Genomic DNA, 18,166 nt, shown 5'->3' with positions numbered 1-18,166 from the left:
ATTCAGCATATTTACCAAGTTTACCATAATTTACAGATATACCTTTGGAGGGATCAATAGATGTTTTGCCATTTGCCATTCCAAGCAATTTTTTCAAAATACAAAAAATAAAATACATTAAAAATTTTTTTAAGTAAAACTGTTTTATTTACTTTAGTTATAAATGCACTAAAAAACAAAAAATAAATTTTTCTTTAACCACAATTTTCATGGTTGTATGTGACTAAATAAAATCATTGGGGGCACATACTGTAAATTAGTTGATTCAAACAATTTTTGAAACTTGTTTAGCATGGTGGGGAATTACAATGTTGTTGTTTTTTTATATTTTATGATGGAAGTAGCTATTCTATTAATTGACTGAATGAATTAATTTATGTGCGCCCCACCATGAAAATTGAGGTTAAAGAAAAATTTATTTTTTGCATTTATAACTAAAGTAAATAAAATAGTTTTGCATACATTTTATTTATATATTTTATTTTTTACTTTTTAGTTTTTGAGTATTTTGCAAATTATTTTTCTTTAATCATATTTCATGAACGGGAAGTTTCTTTAAAAGTATTATATAATATACAGTATCTTCTTTGCAGAATTATTTGAATACTAAAAAAATTATATTTTGGTCTCTTTTTCAGTTCAGGCTCTTATGGGATTAGTGCTCGGTCAAAGCGAAAATAAAATATTGACGACAGAATGGCAAGCTTACGGCAATACTTCCTCACTATGATCATCAAGGCTACTCCTTCGCAAGAGTAAACAAGTCGGCACGCATATTTATCGACTCCACTCACTGAAAGAGGCAAGTGGGGGCAATCCGATGCATTTCTAACTTGTATGATCCTATATCGCACTATATTCTCTCTGTCATTGTTGTGTATGCGTTAATTGGAATCCATTACCATTAATTACAGCTAAATTTGTTATGTAATTGCATTGGTTTTGACAGATTAGTGTATTGTCATCAATACTGAACACATATGCAAAATCTGAAGAAATTATCTTTGCCAAAAGTGGCTTTAAAATCAGTTGTAAGATTTGACCCAGACAAACAGACAGTCAAGTTAAATACAATACTTAAAAATTCAATCTACAAAGCATCTGAAATCATAAGATAAATATATTGTTGCTGATTTCGTCATTCTCTTATTATGTGAAAACTCAGATCACTAAATAAGGAAGAGTACCTCTAATTAAATATCACATGCACTCTATACAGTGAAAAAGTTCCTTCAGGGAATCAGTGATTCCATAATTACAAGGCTTCGGATAGAGACCACTTGAATAACACCTACTTTTTGATGCAAATAAAGTCTCCTTCCAACTGCCCAATATTTGGTAGCAGCTCAATATACACTATTTCCAAAAGTATTGGGACACCTGCCTTTACACACACATGAACTTTAATGACATCCCATTCTTAATACATTGGCTTTAATAATGAGTTGGCCAATGCTTTGCAGCTATAACAGCTTCAACTCTTCTGGGAAAGCTTTCCACAAGGTTTAGGAGTGTGTTTATGGCAATTTTTGACCATTCTTCCAGAAGAGCATTTGTGAGGTCAGGCATTGATGTTGGACGAGAAGGTCAGGCTCACAGTCTCCACTCTAATTCATCCCAAAGGTATTATATAGGGTTGAGGTCAGGGCTCTGTGCAGGCCAGTCAAGTTCCTCCAAACCAAACTCGGTCATCTATTTCTTTAAAGACCTTGCTTTGTGCAGTGGTCCACAGTCATGTTGGAACAGGAAGGGGCCATCCCCAAACTGTTCCAACAAAGTTGGGAGCATGAAATTGTCCAAAATGGCTTCGTATACTGAAGCATTAAGAGTTCCATCCATCCATCCATCCATCCATCCATTGTCTCCCGCTTATCCGAGGTCGGGTCGCGGGGGCAGCAGCTTGAGCAGAGATGCCCAGACTTCCCTCTCCCCGGCCACTTCTTCTAGCTCTTCCGGGAGAATCCCAAGGCGTTCCCAGGCCAGTCGAGAGACATAGTCCCTCCAACGTGTCCTGGGTCTTCCCTGGGGCCTCCTCCCGGTTGGACGTGCCCGGAACACCTCACCAGGGAGGCGTCCAGGAGGCATCCTGATCAGATGCCCAAGCCACCTCATCTGACTCCTCTCGATGCGGAGGAGCAGCGGCTCTACTCTGAGCCCCTCCCGGATGACTGAGCTTCTCACCCTATCTTTAAGGGAGAGCCCAGACACCCTGCGGAAGAAACTCATTTCAGCCGCTTGTATTCGCGATCTCGTTCTTTCGGTCACTACCCATAGCTCATGACCATAGGTGAGGGTAGGAACATAGATTGACTGGTAAATTGAGAGCTTCGCCTTGCGGCTCAGCTCCTTTTTCACCACGACAGACCGATGCAGCGCCCGCATTACTGCGGATGCCGCACCGATCCGCCTGTCGATCTCACGCTCCATTCTTCCCTCACTCGTGAACAAGATCCCGAGATACTTGAACTCCTCCACTTGAGGCAGGATCTCGCTACCAACCCTGAGAGGGCACTCCACCCTTTTCCGGCTGAGGACCATGGTCTCGGATTTGGAGGTGCTGATTCTCATCCCAGCCGCTTCACACTCAGCTGCGAACCGATCCAGAGAGAGCTGAAGATCACGGCCTGATGAAGCAAACAGTACAACATCATCTGCAAAAAGCAGTGACCCAATCCTGAGCCCACCAAACCGGACCCCCTCAACGCCCTGGCTGCGCCTAGAAATTCTGTCCATAAAAGTTATGAACAGAATCGGTGACAAAGGGCAGCCCTGGCGGAGTCCAACTCTCACTGGAAACGGGTTCGACTTACTGCCGGCAATGCGGACCAAGCTCTGGCACCGATCGTACAGGGACCGAACAGCCCTTATCAGGGGGGCCGGTACCCCATACTCTCGGAGTACCCCCCACAGGATTCCCCGAGGGACACGGTCGAATGCCTTTTCCAAGTCCACAAAACATGTAGACTGGTTGGGCAAACTCCCATGCACCCTCCAGGATCCTGCTAAGGGTATAGAGCTGGTCCACTGTTCCGCGACCAGGACGAAAACCACACTGTTCCTCCTGAATCCGAGGCTCGACTATCCGACGGACCCTCCTCTCCAGGACCCCTGAATAGACTTTTCCAGGGAGGCTGAGGAGTGTGATCCCTCTGTAGTTGGAACACACCCTCCGATCCCCCTTCTTAAAGAGGGGGATCACCACCCCGGTCTGCCAATCCAGAGGCACTGTCCCTGATGTCCATGCGATGTTGCAGAGGCGTGTCAACCAAGACAGTCCTACAACATCCAGAGCCTTGAGGAACTCCGGGCGTATCTCATCCACCCCCGGGGCCCTGCCACCAAGGAGTTTTTTGACCACCTCGGTGACCTCAGTCCCAGAGATGGGGGAGCCCACCTCTGAGTCCCCAGGCTCTGCTTCCTCATTGGAAGGCATGTTAATGGGATTGAGGAGGTCTTCGAAGTACTCCCGACATTAAGAGTTCCTTTCACTGGAACTAAGGGGCCAAGCCCAGCCCCTGAAAAATAACCCCACACCATAATCCCCCCTCGCCAAAAATTACACTTGGCACAATGCAGTCAGGCAAGTACCTTTCTCCTGGTAACTGCCAAACCCAGACTCGTCCATTGAATTACGTGATTTGTCACTCTAGAGGACACGTCTCCACTGCTCTAGAGTCAAGTGGCAGTGTGCTTTACACCACTGCAACAGACGTGTTGCATTGTATTTGGTGATGTAAGGCTTGGATGCAGCTGCTCGGCCATGGAAACCCATTTCATGAAGCTCTCTATGCAATGTTCTTGAGCTTTTGGAGGTCTGTAGCTATTGACTCTGCAGAAAGATGGTGACTTCTGCATACTGTGCACCTCAACATGCACTGTCCATGCTTTGTGATTTTACGTGACCTACCACTTTGTTGCTGCTGTTCCCAATTGCTTCCAGTTTGTTATAATACCACTAACAGTTGACCGTGGAATATTTAGAAGCAAGGAAATTTCACAAATGGACTTATTATACAGGTGGCATCCTATCATGGTACCACGCTTGAATTCACTGAGCTCCTGAGAGTGACCCATTCTTTCACAAATGTTTGAAGAAGCCATCTGCATGCCTACGGCTTGATTTTATACACCTGTGGCCATGGAAGTATTGGAACACCTTAATTCAATTATTTGGAGGGGTGTCCCAATACTTTTGGCAATATAGTGTATATAGCGTGTAGACTTGGTCATCAAGTTCAGTTTTTCAATCAGATATTAGATTGAGCAAAACCTGTGCTCAAAGCCATCATTATTAAGATTGTTGGTTCCACCATCTCAGAAACAAATGCCATTCTTGGGATCTTCACACACAACAGTCTGTAGACTTCGCGGAGAACAGAAAACATTAAAAAAACAAAATTACATAAAGAAAAACAAAAGATTATTGGCAGTTCTGTGCACTAAATACATGGTTAAAGAGAGATGTCTGAGAAGATGGCCAGACGATTACAAGCACCAAAAAGGCAACAGATGCTTCCAATAGCAAAATACAGAAGAGAATCCCTGAACAGTGCATTGGAAATTGAAGTAAATGGTCAGCTAAGAACAGGAAGTTGAGGTTACAGTGGGGAAGTAATAATCAAAGAAGTATGACTTAGAACTAAAAAAATGTGGCCTGGTCTGACTAATTTTGCCTTTTAATGCAAAATACTGTTGGTAGGATTAGAATTTGATATACAGATGTAATCCAACTACTGCACAGGCTGATGGTGGTAGAGTAATGGTGTTTGAATGTTTTCTCAGCCATTTTATAGGCTTGTCAATACCATTTGAGCATCATTTAAATGCCATAGTATACCTGAGCCATGTTGTAGACCATATAAATCCCTTCATAGCCACAGTCTATTGTTTGTCAAAAGGAAGTTTAGCAAGATAATATTTTGTCACAAGCCATGAATCATTAAGATGGTGAAACAAACTAGTGAATTAAGTTTACCCCAATGACTTGCACGGTCCTCAATCCAATACATCACAGTTGAGGTGATATAGAATTGAACATTCATACCATTAATACGTGGCTATAAAATCTGCAGGAAATACGAGATGCCTTTGGGTCAGCATGGACCAAAATGTTTCCTGCACCTTGTTGAATCCATTGCAGGATTTAAGCTGTAATTTCAGGCAGATGGGGTGCCTAACCACTTCTAGAAAGGTGCCCCGAGTATAGTACCTAGATAAATGTTATAATTTTATGGCTTCTTTTTTTTTTTTTTTTGCACTAATAAAAAGTAGTTTTCTGATGTTTCTTTTCCCTTTCCATTTTTTTTAATATAGAGTTAAATTAAATTTTGCTGTTTGTAGAGAGTTTTGCTATTTCTCTACATTTAGACACTGATTTTCTCTGATAACCTGTACTCTTTTTTAATCTCTCTGCCCTTTTTTGTTTACAGTTACAGTTTTATTTTATTTCAATTGGCAGTTAGTTACTGTAGAGTGCATATTGCATATGCAGACTAATATACCTATACTTGTGTAATAATAAGCAAGCCAACTAGTCAACTCTTCTACAAAAGCTAAAAGGATTAATGCAGTGCGAGAACGTTAAAAAAATGTGTAAAAGAATTAAACCATTCTTAATGCCCTAAAAACATATTTTATAAAACAAAATATGTTCTTCTCCGGTTAAACAGGAATTTCCAGACTGGAAAGCAAATATTAAGCATTTTTGTCTTTACTAAATGACATGAAATCTGAAGGAGGCATATGTTTACAGGGAAAAAGAAAAAATGGACACAGAAGATTGTTTCTCTGACTTGTATGCATATGAGCAATTTAAGAGAATATCCATCCACCAATTCACCCACCCATTTTTAAAATCTGCTCAATGTAATTACAACCTACATGAGCTTGAGATATGACCTAAGAATCAGGAGTACCAGCTTACAGAAAACCCATGCAGTCATTGCATGAAAGCACCAGTAGTACTAACAACAATAATACATCTTATATATAAATGTCTACGCATGGAAGAGTGTGTCTGTCTGTCCAGCCCAGAAGTAAGAGGTGGAGTTGGAGTAAGGGCTCCACCTCCGAGGAAACATAAACGTACTTAGCCGCTAATACACAAGCGAGGCGAACACATCGGCCAAAAGGTTTCCCTTTTACTTTTCCTCCCGCCACTGATACATAAGCAAGGCCAGCATGTCAGCAAAACGAAACCGATAGATAGATAGATAGATAGATAGATAGATAGATAGATAGATAGATAGATAGATAGATAGATAGATACTTTATTAATCCCAAGGGGAAATTCACTAATACACAAGTGAGGTGAGCACAATGGCAAAACAAAACCTCCTAGGAGAGAGATGCCCAGAGTAGTTCCTTTCAATGACTTGAAATCTCTACATTTGAATTTTTTTCCGATTTCAATAGTTTCGAGGACCCCAGGCTTTTTACAGTATGGGCTTATACAGCTAGTGACTTTATAAATATCAAAATTCATTAATAGAATTTTAAATACATTATAAATATTAATTAAATAAATAAGTTAATTAACAAGGGAATTAACAATAGGGCATCATGTGTTTCTAGAAACTTTACTTATTGCAGATGTCTATGGACTGTGGAAAAAAGCTTCTCATCAGTCTCTCAGAACTGGATTTTAGGCAGCGGTAGCATTTACCCGACTACAGTACAGAAAAGAGACTGTTGAGATGAATGGTATCATTAATAATGTTCTTTGACCTTTTTTGAATACGCTTCATGTAGATGTCCTGGAAATTTGAGAGTTTACACCCAGTGATGCATTCAGCAGGCTACACCACTTTCTGTAGAGCAGGGCTATTCAATAACAAATTCAGTTGGGCCAGGTTTTCAAACCAAGAAATCTAGCTGGGCCAGACATTTTCAGTGGCTGGTAAGCAGCAGGTAATAAATTTTAAACCAACATAAAAGAAGGTATTGAAAAACAAATAATGTATGTCCATTGTTTCCCTTTTAAATTTTGTCACATCTGACACAGGAACATCAAAAAGTCAATAAAAGAAAAAACAACTGAAAAAAGCTATACAGTAATCGAACAGAATCTGAGGTAGTAGCAACGTTTTTTTTCCCACTTTTGAAATAAAACAAACATTTTGGTCATATCTGACCTAGGCACATCTTAAAGTGGATAAAAACAAAATAATACACAGTATTAGCAATATCATTTGTTTACTTTTTGAAATAAAATAAATATTTTGGTTCATATATGACCCAGGGACATTACAAAGTGCATTTAATAGAATAAAAAAAGAACTATCCATGCCATTAAAACTATCAGCGCACAAACCCATAACAAGTGATTAAAAGTAACTAACACACATGAATATAACGTCTACTGCACACTGAAGGAACATAGGATTGTTTTAAATCACGACATGTGTCATTAGCAGTGCCTTTTTTATAAAGAAAAGAAGGCGGTATGTATACATTGTTCTTGGATTAAGCCTGAGGTACTGTGAAGGAATATACAGGCCGAGAGTCCTAGCGCTACATGTTTTGTTTATATGGTAGAAAAACATGACATTTAAAATTTGAAATTGACAAAACATCAAGTATAATAATTCTTTACATTTATATAGCACTTTACAAACTCCATGCAGGGATGAACCAGGATGCAAACCCAAGATCTCCTTATTGTGAAGCAGCGGTGCTAACATTATAGGTGTACTATACTGCGTAATATTGCACTTGATAGTTTAAATTTCCAAACACAGAGAAATTGAAGAACATTAACTGCAGGTAATAATGAGCTCCACATTCTACAAAAAAAGCTGTTATGTAGTCTCGCGAAGCAATTAGTGCTTAATTTGATTAAGATTTAAAGAAAATTCCAAACTTTTTGCAAGTTTTCTTCAAATGGAGCCTTTCTAATTCATTCTTTGTTTTGAGTGTCAATGACTTATTGTCGTCCGAATAACTGCCATAAATCCACAGGATCAAAGCAAGTGAGTGGAGGGCCAACCATCTTATGAAATGAAGTGCAGAAACAATGCTTGTCATTAACAAGGCTCTCACTGAAATAACAATTGGATTAATTTGCAAAAACCTATGTTTGCACTCACTTGATGAAACTGGAACACAACTAACACTCAATGTACAGTTGATTATAGAATCATTAAATATAAAGTTGATGCCTCAACCAGCTGTAGTGGATGCACAAAAAAAAAATCCATTCTATCATAGACTACTACCACCCGTTCTAGACACACGACAAGCATTGTGGGTTGAATGTTTCTGGGCTGCGCTGCTTTTTGCATTCATGGTCATTCATGGTCTGTACTACTGTAGGAATTTATGTAGGAATTTCTGAAGGCTCATGAAATGTGTTTTTCTCTGCACTTCTTATGGGACCATGGGCTGGAACACTCTGAGGTTGCTTCTGGGCTACTTGTCGCCTGCGGGGTGCCATCTGAATAGGCCGGCTGTAGAGAGATGCAATCCTGCTGTGTGCAGTTCCAAAACCAGGCAGTGATACTTCCTGTCCTAATGCTTTCAATAGTGGATGTATATAACTTTAGTAATTGGGAGGGTAGCCAACAATCCCTAAGGTGACTGAGGTGGTAAAGACTACCACAAGGAATTCGGTCAGTTTTGGTGACAAATGGGTATGATTGTGGTATTGGAGGACCACTATCTCTTTCTCAATTTGCAGACTGAGCTTGTCTTTTATTCTAACTTTAAAGTGAGCAGTGGAGGAGTCCCTGCCATATGTCAGTGTAGTTGTGAGGTGGGGATATTCACCAAGAGCTTGTGCAGTGATAAAGAAGGCTCCTTGAAATATCTTCTTTCGACAGAATGTTGCAAAGAGTAGTCTCGCTGAAGCCAAATGTGTAATATACAAGTATACTTCTGGGGACAACAAGGAGTACATTTTGTTTAAAACTGGGTGGAAACAATTAGACAACAAACTGAGTACCACCTTTCTAAACCAATCCAATGCCTCATTAAGGTACTGCTCAAAGTAGGTGCAGTGACTTTGAACTGCAAAGATCAGAGGTGTTCTCGTTAACTCGGTGCGACAGAGAGCAAGATTCTGTTTACAATGAACTGTCTACAGTCGAAAAGTGTCCAACAAAACCCGATTAGAAATAGAAATGTTGGTGCAGAGAGCAAATTACACATCTTTTTTAGATAAAAATAAATGGTTTTAAAAATAATCCTAACTTGATGCAAGGAAAAACTTTCTGCAGCATCAGATTATACATTTGGATTCAATAGCATCAATGGGTGAATGGTAAATATGAACAATATGTTGTTGCAGGTGCTGTCTTCTGTTCAGTGTTATGACTACAGTGTAGGAGTCGAAATAAGCTTGTAAGAATTGGTAGCTATAGTCATGAAAATATGAACTGAAAAATATGTATTTGAAGTAAATGGTGTGCCACACCCTGTCAATAGGACTAATTTTAAGAGAGCAGATAACCAAGAACCACACAAGATGCAGATTTCAGTTCTCAAAACATCCAAATCAGCAAATCTGTCTAACACCAATAAATGCACAGATGAGGTTGTGCAACTTTCACTTTCTGACTGCACGTCTAACTGAATAACTAAAGAAATTTAACATTACTGCCTAATTTGAAATGCAAATATGCCATGACAAAGTAGTTGCAGCGTTTTAACTCTTATCCAAAATCTATTTGCTGTTATGTCATATAGTAATGCAATAGTTAAAATGACAGAAAGATTTTTAACTATCACCGTAGCAGACAGAGGCACATCTCAAATGTGTGGAGCCCAGCATCTTCTGTCTGTCTGTCTGTCTGTCATTACAATGTACAAATTATAAGCTTCAGTCACCTTGTGCTACTGAGCTCTTGAATGGGTAACAGCAATTTTAGCCTTTTACTTTCTCTGTGTCAAATCTTTTGTTCAGTATCTCTTCTTACGAAACCCTTGGCAGCAGTTTAAAAATGCACAGATTGGAGAAATTAGGGATGGATGTTTGAGGAAGAAGCCCTGTAGATGTAGCTTTTGCAGAGCAGGATTTCATGGCTATTCACTGCACACTTTTTAATGAGTTATCCCAAGATGTGTATTCTAATTTCAGAATTACGTCTGGCACTGCGAGACTAGGCGAGGTGCGGTGACAGTACTGTGCTACCTCAGAGCAGAGGCAAAAAAAGCCACTGGGAATATTTGTGGTCCACAGGAGTTCTGGAGTTGAGGCTGTAGCAGATCCAGCAAGAACAGTTAGAGAAGCTAACCTTTAATAATAATGGTGGATGGAGTCCTAGGAGATTGATTCATTATGGACCGCCTCAACAAGGGTCAAATTTCTGAAATACTGTGTATTTTTTTCTCTCCTGTATGGATCTAGTTCACTTTTAAAGAAACTCAATTTTTATTAAAGAATTTTAAGAATGTTGGTTTTAAGACTTCCCTGAATTTTATCCATTTTATCTGCCTGAACTATTTGGAGCATTTAAATTATTTATCGACTGTTTAACTCATTGGCTTGCCTATTTACATAATAAAATGTACTGCCTCTTTTGCACCTTTTAATCAAAACACCCAGTTTATGTCTCTCACTCACTGCACAAACTACTAGGTGGACGATTTAATGACAGGTATGCTACTTAGTCATTGACCCCTGCCAACTTTTATTTTGTGCGTTTTTTTTTTTTTTTTTTTTTACTTGATTATTAGATTATCTCGCTATTAAGATCTATTCTATTAAATTTTCTAACAACTAAAGCATACAGTGAAGCCGTGCTGTGTGCCACAGTTGCATATATTATTCACCATCCTGTCCTATTATATAGTCATTATGGAAAGCCTATAATTTTGTTATGCTCTCTCTCTCTCTGGAAACTTTTGTACTGCAGTATTTATGTTGAAATTAATAAACACAGCTACTATCATTGTGGTATAAAAACTGCCTTTATTCTTGAAGTAAGAGCAACAACTTTGAGATAAAACATCTCTCATGTACTTCCTGTAATCCCAACCATAAAAATGAAAGTGTTAAATAAAAATATGTCTTTCTCATTTCATTATTTTACACACACACACGCACTATTACACAGACACAAATGCATACGCCTACTGTGCTGTATACACATGTATACCCACACATACACACAAACTTATTGTACTATTAAATATTTCTCAGTAATGAGGGGGCCATCAATTTTGATCAAATCATCAAAAACCTCCAAACACAAAAACCTGCCAAGAACCTCCATTACGCTCCACTGTTGGCTTCAGACATTTATCCACACACTGTTCACCAGCCTTTCCATGGACAAGCTGCCTTCTGTTAGAACCAAAAATTTCTAATTTTGACTCATCAATCCAGAGCACCTGCTGCATTGTTTCTGCACTTCAGTCCCTGTGATTTTGTGAGTAGGTGAGTCATCTGGCTTTATTTTCATATCAAAGGAATGGCTTTTTGGTTGCAGCTCTTCCATGAAGACCAGTTCACTGGACTTTTATTGGGTGTACCAGAATCACAGTGCTTTCTGTTCTCAGCTGATAGTGGTGCTGGATATCTCCCAGTTTTGAAGTGGAGTAAGCTTAATGTGCCAATCATTTGCCGCATTCTGGTGGCAGACAACAGCGTTCCCAGTCCTCAACCTTGATTTTCTGTTTGTGTTTCTGCCAAATGGCTCCTACTACAAATCTACAAACACCAAGTTACTATGAAGTTTTTGCTTGGGTGAGATCAAGATGATGCCCACAATGTATCTTGTTGCTGTGCTCACTTTGTAAAATTTGCAGGCTATACCAATATATCTACTGCAACCTCAACTTTTTAGTATGTCCTTTGCATAGTTTTATTCCCTCTACATAGCTGTTTCTATTTTTGTTAATCACTTTGCTTCAACCTATACATTATGCAATTGATTATTAGCAGCTTTATGTTATATTTGCTTATTCATGCCATGGTCTATATATCTACAAAGATCTGATGTTTTTTTTAAATGGAAAGTGGTCTACTATATGTTAGTTACTTTCTTTAAGGACATTCAATTTCTTATAATATATTATATTTTATTTATTTTATATTATATTATATTTTTTACAAAGGGAATGATGGGGATTCTAAAATACGCTCTTTTCTATTGACACACTAATCCAGAAGACATAAAATAACTGACTAAGGTGTTTTTTTTTTTAATTATCTAAAGTATCTAAAACATTTTGACCTTTGCATAGTACAGTTTATTTACACGCACACACACACTCTACATGTAATGTCATCCACATCAGTCTGTTAGATAGCTCCAGCTGGAAATTCTCTGGGCGTGGAAATTCAAACAATCATGTCAATGCAGGAATGTTATATTCTGTAATAATCATGGAAGGTTAAAAAGTAGATACTGAAAACTTGGGCACTTTCTGTGTATAGTTTACATGATCTACAATGTCTCTGTGGGATTATGTCTGAGTCAGCCAATTTTCCTTCCAGATCTCAAACTTGTCTGTTAAATTATTTAGCAATTCTAAATTGGCTCTGTTTCCTCCCACAGTCCAAAGACATGCAGGTTAGGTGCACTGGCGATTCTAAATTGTCCCTAGCGTGTGCTTGGTGTGTGTGTGTGTGTGTGTGTGTGTGTGTGCGTGTGTGTGTGCGCCCTGTGGTGGGCTGGCACTCTGCCCGGTGTTTGTTTCCTGCCTTGCGCTCTGTGTTGGCTGGGATTGGCTCCAACAGAACCCCGTGACCCTGTAGTTAGGATATAGTGGGTTGGATAATGGATAATGGATGGATGGATAAATTGGCTTCTTGTGGGTGTGTGGAAGAGTAGGCCCTGTGGCGGATTGGTATCCCATCTAGCAATGGCTCCTGTCTTGCACCTGATGCGACTGGAATAATATATGATTAATTAGCATTATAATATGAATGAAAAATTTACATAAGATGCACATCAGAGTTGTAAGAGGGAAATGCAGTAATGTAAAGAAAACACATAAGGCTAAAAACCCTGTTATCTCCATAGTGTACTTGAAAACAGAATGATTTCAGCTGCATGAGAGTAAAGCATTCAAATAGTAGATTATGAAGTAAATGAATTAACTGATTTATCTGGTATAATTCATTTTAATTTTCCTTTATCACCTTGTAATTCAGATGCTGGGATATACATGAAAAGCAACAGATTTAGTCTATACTAGAACTTTTCCTCAGTTCCTTTTTTACTACAAGGTTTCTGGAAACTGGAGCATAGAAACAGAAGTAAGGATTACATCAGGTTAGCTAATTTGTGTTTCCAATTAAATAAAATGTAGCCATGTATTTTAAGATATCCTTGTTTATTATGGTGCCAGAGACTGCTGTGTTTCATGTTCATCAGACATCTATGAATTGCATTATACACTGTACATGTGACAATACACCTGCTACTACAGATAGTGACCAGACCACATCCATAGGATTGTGAGGATGAGTACCTGCACTATAGGAAAATATCAGCAAATAAAAATTAGGTGGGTATAGTGTTTGAATATGTAATTTATTTCCAAGTATGTACTGTACACTGTGGGGTAATTGCAAATTCACATAGTGAGTCAAACAAAACAAAGAGCTGACTTAGGGCCAGGAGCTGAGTTACTGCATTGAAAAACCACCAGTCACTCTGGCCTCTTGGGAACTGGGGTGCAAAGGTCTACTACATTCTTTTCGGTGCACACTACTAACACAGAACCCAGATTTCAAAGTAACTGAAGCTGTTCGAGATGTGGCCTTGCTGACAGTAAAGTCAGATCTCTCGGCGCGGAGTGAAAACTCAGGCTGCAGCGAGGATATACAAATTGCCTCCAGGCTCTCTGCCGAGTGAGGACTTCAGCCCTGTATCAGTATTGACTCAGGTCATAGAACTAATGAAATCACAACAGTGCATCACCAAATAAAGGTGACCCAAATTCAAGGAGATAATACACACAGTACAGTCTTACGCACCACTCTGGTCTTGCAGCTTCTATAATGAGGGCTATGGGGTTCAAACATGCACTAAATATTAACTGATAGAGTGTTATTTCCATTACTACTCCTGTAGCAAATACATACTAGCATCCTGTGAACATGACATGAACCTCAGAAAATGGAATCCAGCAGATAAATGACATTACATTCAAATAAAAAGGCACTTGTACACAAATGAAAACAAACAAAATGTTGATTCTTGCTTTACAGCATTAAATGAATATCATATATACATATATGCATACAGATATACACATATATATATATATATATATATATATATATATATATATATATATATATATATATATATATATATATATATATATATATATATATATATCCATCCATCCATCCATTTTCCAACCCGCTGAATCCGAACACAGGGTCACGGGGGTCTGCTGGAGCCAATCCCAGCCAACACAGGGCACAAGGCAGGAACCAATCCCGGGCAGGGTGCCAACCCACCGCAGGACACATACAAACACACCCACACACCAAGCACACACTAGGGCCAATTTAGAATCGCCAATCCACCTAACCTGCATGTCTTTGGACTGTGGGAGGAAACCGGAGCGCCCGGAGGAAACCCACGCAGACACGGGGAGAACATGCAAACTCCACGCAGGGAGGACCCGGGAAGCGAACCCAGGTCCCCAGATCACCCAACTGCGAGGCAGCAGCGCTACCCACTGCGCCACCGTGCCGCTATATATATATATATATATATATATATATAATATATACATATATGCAAACATATATACACATATATATAATATATAGATAGTTAAATAGAAAACACAAGCTCACACTTTACATAGCTTCTTATCAGAAATAAGGCTGCCAACCATGAAAGAGGTATCCTCCTGTGGTCTCCTGTTGCTGCAGTAAATTACTCTGTTACAGCAAAAGACACTGCACAAGACCTACACCAATGTTTTCAATACATGTTAAAATAAAAGCTTTATGTAGAATTCTGCTTGGATATCTGATTCTTTATCAGCAGAAAGCAAGGACACCACACATAAAAAAGCATTACAAAAGCAAAATGCAAACAGGCAGGGTGACAAGAACGGAGGACCGCAGCTTGACTGGGAACTGTAAGAGCCTATCAATATGTACCATGAAGATGACAAGGACAAAGCGGGTCAACACATGGAGCTAGCCAAAAGGAAATCAGAGTGGGCATCAAAAATGAAATTCTTAGGAAATGACTGGTGCCAACAGAAACGCACCATGCAGCAGTGTGCAGCAGTTTCACATCACAACTGAGTTGCTGATGTTGCAAAGAAAATTCTTCAGAGAGAAAGATGTAAAAAAAAAAAAAAAAAAAATGACAGATTTTTTCATTTGACATGGGCTTCTTACTAGTTTTTAACCAGTCTGCATATCTCAAAGATCTTCAGGTTACATCGAATTGTCATGGTGTACACAAATATGCCATGCAATGTATGCATTACCCTACCAAGGTCAGTACAAGGTAAAAATCCATAGGAGGTGGTAATATTATATTTGGTTAAAATAGGGCCACTGCAAATATGAAAGTGAAATATTAATTTCACTTTCTGTCCCCATAAACCCTAAAGGAACTGGTAATACTTACTACTCCAATTTGGCATTATAAAATTAATCAGATTTCTATTATATTGATATTTCATTTTCCATTTAAAAACCTCTGATCAAACTAAATGTAATATGGTTGTCTCTTTGACTTCCTCCAACATTCTCCTACCATAACAGAATTATACATCCTCAGACCAATGTGTTTTTAAATGTTAATGCAAGAAGATGTGTACCATACATGAAATATCCACAGCTTTTGTAATGGAAAACCTTTATTCACTTGCTAACCAATACAGACTAATGAGTGAACATTGAGAAATTAACAGAATAATGAGAAAAATAACTGTCTGAAAACTTTGAAGGCTGCTGTTTATATTCCTGCTGTGAGTCTAGTCAGTATGAACTGGACCTAAAAGCACTGAATTTTACACCAATGTGGTGTTTTGGGTGTGAATTAATGGTCTGTTATTTTTTTTTTTTTTTTTTTTGGACACAAAAATGTTAAGCAAAAATTTTCTAAGCACCTTTTGTCCAAAAATGAAAGGTGGGCCAGTTCAATGCTTCAGACCTGTACACCACCCAGGATTGTCTAAATCAGCTTTTGCTCACCGTGACTCTAAAACTGGACTAAGGAAAATGGTTATGTAATAAAAGGGCAAGGACAGTCACCATTAGAGCAGCTTTGATAAAAACAGTTCAACCCAATAAGCTTGTCTATCCTATTCACCTATTTTCTCCAAAATTATATCTAGTTTAATTAGTAAGTTCCCTAAAGTCCTACATTCTACTACTCTACTTGATAACTTGATAATTTATTCTATGCATCTAAGGTAATAGGCGTTGAAAAAAAAAAATTGTGTGAAATTTTCCCTTAATGATGTTTTCACCTGTATCTATGTACTCTTGTTAAGGAATTCATTTTAAAGCAACAACCTGGAGTGCACTGTACTAATTCCATTCATAATTTTACATCTTAATTCATGTCACCTCTTAAATGATAAAGTTCGACTCCTTCAGTCTCCTCTCAGAGATCACACCTCTCAGTTCTAGGATCAGCCTAATCACTCTTCTTCTAGTGCTGCTATGCCTTTTTTGTAATATGGAGACCGAAACTGTGCACAGTTCTCTGGATGATGCCTCACTAGTATATTATATAACTTTAAGCAATGTCTCCCTTAACTTCTACTCCACACATCAGGGTGCTGTATAGCCTAACAGACTATTAGCCTTCCTAACCACTTCTGTACACAATCTGGATATAGAAAGTGAAAAGTCCACTATGACTCAGAGTGGTAGTGCTGAGGTTGCTGCTACCACAACTCCAGAGTCCTGAGTTTAAATCTCAGTCCAGTCTGCCTTTGTCCACTTTGTCTTTGTGTTTATTTGGGTATTTTATCTTAAAAATGTGCCTGTTAAGGCCATGGGTGACAGTGTATTGCCCCATTATCAGTAAATGTGAGTATGCTATGTGATGGAGTGGCACTTCATCCACGGTCATGGGTGACAGTGTATTGCCCCATTATCAGTAAATGTGAGTATGCTATGTGATGGAGTGGCACTTCATCCACGGTTGGTTCACATCTTCTGACTGATGTTGCTAGTGTAGTACATTTTTTTGTCCAGTGCTCCTGACTGACCAGTACAAGAAAACATCCAAATATATATACCATTCAACTCTTCAAGTCTAGTTATGAAAGACATCAAGCTTTTTCAGTCCCTCCACCTCTTCCACCTATATTGGCCCTCTATAGAGGAAAAATCCTCATTTTTAGGCACATTTTTGGAATATCTTTTGTGCAGGAAATTACACCCTTGTGATAAAGAGAAAACCAATACATTACTTCAGCAAAAATGTTTGGAAGAACTTGAAGCTGTGCATGCCACATCAACAGACCCCAGGGGTTCACTTCCTAATGATATATGAGACGAAAACATGCCATTCAACCCAACAAAGCTCGCCAGATATATCCACTTAATTCTTCCAAATTAACATCAAGTCTTGTTTTGAATGTCCATAAGTCCTATGGTCTACCACACTACTTGGCCTACTCCATGTGTCTATGGTTCTCTATGTAAAGACAAAATTTCAAATCTTTGTGCAAAAATTACACTTAACAAGTTTCCAACTGTGTCCCCAATATTCTTGAATTCTTTTTAAAGTAACGGTCTCTATCCACTGTACTAATTCCCTTCGTAATTTTAAACTCTTCAATCATGTCACCTCTATCTTCTTTTGCTTAAACTGAAAAGGCTCAGCTCTTTTAATATTTCCTGATAATTCCTCCCCTGTAGCCCTGGAATCAGCCTAGTCCCTCTTCTCTGGACTTTTTCCAGCACTGCTATGTCCTTTTTGTAGCCTGGAGACAAAAACTATACACGGTACTCCAGGGGCCTCATGTATAAACGGTGCGTACGCACAGAAATGTTGCGTATGAATGTTTCCACGCTCAAATCGCGATGTATAAAACCTAAACTTGGCGTAAAGCCACACACATTTCCACGGTAACTCATGCCTTGGCGTACGCAATTTCTCCGCTCGGTTTTGCAGACTGGCGGCACCCAGCGTCAAAGCAGTGCTACTGTTCCTGTGTGGTCACCGTTTCTTAGACCCACGTTCCTGACGCGGCTTTATAAATACACTGAAATTAA

At 39.0% G+C, this 18,166-nt stretch overlaps 1 protein-coding gene across 1 annotated transcript in view; it reads right to left on the bottom strand.

The window, feature by feature from the left end:
* The window catches only part of LOC114642389 (MAM domain-containing glycosylphosphatidylinositol anchor protein 1), an 828,760-nt gene that overhangs the window by 627,136 nt on the left and 183,458 nt on the right, over positions 1–18,166 (bottom strand). The gene's annotated exons all lie outside the window — the stretch shown is intronic.

The sequence above is a fragment of the Erpetoichthys calabaricus genome, chromosome 3 (assembly GCF_900747795.2).
Source record: "Erpetoichthys calabaricus chromosome 3, fErpCal1.3, whole genome shotgun sequence".
Taxonomy (NCBI): domain Eukaryota; kingdom Metazoa; phylum Chordata; class Cladistia; order Polypteriformes; family Polypteridae; genus Erpetoichthys; species Erpetoichthys calabaricus.
The sequence above is the reverse complement of the archived record's forward strand: the minus strand, read 5'-3'. Positions and strand labels throughout refer to the sequence as shown.